We start from the raw sequence: 2,430 nt of genomic DNA on the forward strand, positions 1-2,430 counted from the left end.
AAGAAAGAACTCTTATCATTTGCAACAGCATGGATGGAACTGGAGAGCATTATGCTAAGCAAAATAAGCCAGTCAGTGAAAGATAAATATCACATGATCTCACTCATTTGTGGATAATAAAAGAACATTATAAACTGATGGAAAAAAATAGACACAGAGGCAGAGAAGCATTGAATAGACTGTCAAACAACAGCGGGAAGGCTGGGGCAGGTTGTGGGGGGGTGGGTAAGAGATCAACCCAAGGACTTGTATGCATGCACATAAGCATAACCAATGGATGCAAGACACTGGGAAGGGGGTGATGGCCTGTGCTGGGGGTAAGGGAGGCTGGGGAAGGTCAAACGGAAAAAAAGGAGACATATGTACTACTATTTGTAATACTTTAAACAATAAGAAAAAATTTTTTTTCTTAAAGAGCCAACCAAATGGTGCCCATGCAGCCTCTGAGATAAGCATTTAACTTTGGCTCCAAGCTCAGTTTCCCACTCTTTTGGAGACTTGAATCTGCCCTCAAACACTTTGGGGTCATTGAGGAACATGCCGTTCATCTTCTCAATGGCCTTGTCTGCTGCCTTACGGGTCTCAAAGTGAATGAAGGCATAACCCTTAGAGCCATTCTCATCACACACCACTTTACAGGGCAGAATGTTTCCAAACGCAAAAAAGTATCATAAAGTGCCTTGTTATCTATAGATTTGTCCAGCTTCTTGATGAAGATGTTTCCCACAGCAGATTTTCTCACAGAGGGATCCCTCTGAGACCACATGATGTGGATTGGCTTTCCCTTAATTACATCAAAGTTCATAGTATCCAAGGCCCGCTCAGCATCAGCCGGCTGCTGGAAGTTGATGTAGGCATAACCAAGTGAGTGGCTGATGATCTTATTGTGGCAGACCCAGATTGACAGCACAGGCCTCGCAGGACTGAACTGTTCATACAGCATGGCGTCCGTGACGTCCCAGTGCAGGTCAGCCACGTACAGGGAGGCCATGGGGTAGCTGCTGGCGGCAGTGTTCATCTCCCCAGACCCAACGGCCCTAAGTCCCGCTAGGACTACTTATATGGACCACACAGGACAAATGGGGTTCTTTTCAGAGTGGCAGGAGCTGGCTTAGGCTCAGAAACAGGAGGGACTGAGGAGTTGGGGGGAGGGGGGTGCTCTCTCTAGACTGCAGGACCACAGACAAAAGGCTCTCAAAAACAATATGGCCCTCCCAGTTTTCAGTTCCAAATTTCTAAAATAAATTTATTAAAATGGGGACTTCCCTCCAAATTCCAAAAATTCTTAAAGAGCCAACCAAACGGTGCCTAGATGGCCTCCGGGATACGCGTTTCTCTTTAAATATAGGCCTCGGGCTGCTGATGGTATAAGATTGTAGCAGCCAGGGAAGAGGAATGCAAAGTATTTGTCAGTGCAGGCCAGGCAAGTCTTTGGGGCTCAGGGCTCAGCCACCTTAATGCCAGGAAGATTGGCACAGACACGTGGTGTGGGGAGGACAGCAGAGAGGTGGGGGCAGGGCTGCCACGCAGTGCCGGCAGCAGTGAAGCAGAGGTGCGTGGACGCCAGGGCTCCCTACCCGACCTACAGAGGGGGACCTTTGGTTGCCCAGGTGCTGGGGTGGGTATGCTGGAAAGTGCAAAAGTGACTTTCCCACAGGTTCTCCAAAGAGGATTTGCTTTTTTCTTTCTCTCTTTATTTATTTTTTAAAATAAATAAAAAAATATTTATTTTTTTATAAATATTTTTTCAGATTTTAGAGCGTTTTTTTTTTTAAATCTTTTTCTCTTTTTAGCTTCAGGCTATTGAGCCCAAAAGTGACAGAGCCTGCAGCGGTGCCAGGAGGGTGGGGGTGGGGGAGCAGGCAGAGAGCCTAAGTGAAAACTTTTTAATTAAAAAAGCAGTCTATGGTAGGTAGTAATGTCCTAGGCCAGTATCTTCCCTGACAAAGATCAACTTTGATCTTAACTAAGTCTATTGTCTTTTTGCATTTACGATAACAAATTGTTGGGATGCCAAAAGTAATTTTCCTTTTTTCTGGACCCTCAAAGCACAGGCACCACTCTGCGGAGACCACAAATCCCTTCATTTGAAGCATAGTAGCATTCATCTCTGGTAAAAACTGCTGCTTAATTTTTAACCCTGCTATTCTGGCTTCTGTAATTATTTGCTTGCTAAAATAATAGAGAAGTTATTTTGATGTCCTGAACTTATATTAATCACCCTGTTCAATTGTATACCCCATTGATTGTGGTCTTTCTGGTCTTTCAAAACACATTCCTCTGCACCTGGAAACCAGAACAGTACAATTGCTTTAATTGCTTCACTGGCTCCAGAAAATGTGTTTTCCGTTGACTCAATGGCTCCAAGACCTAAAACTATAATTGATCTTTGTAGATAACTAACTTGCTCAATTTAGCTTCTGTAACAAA

The 2,430-nt window shown here is 44.4% G+C and overlaps 1 pseudogene; it reads right to left on the reverse strand.

Moving 5' to 3' along the window:
• Positions 1 to 416: 416 nt before the first annotated feature.
• LOC102762282 lies at positions 417 to 1,642 on the reverse strand (annotated as a pseudogene).
• Between the last annotated feature and the right edge of the window lie 788 nt (positions 1,643 to 2,430).

Source organism: Myotis davidii, unplaced genomic scaffold (assembly GCF_000327345.1).
Source record: "Myotis davidii unplaced genomic scaffold, ASM32734v1 scaffold445, whole genome shotgun sequence".
NCBI classification, from domain to species: domain Eukaryota; kingdom Metazoa; phylum Chordata; class Mammalia; order Chiroptera; family Vespertilionidae; genus Myotis; species Myotis davidii.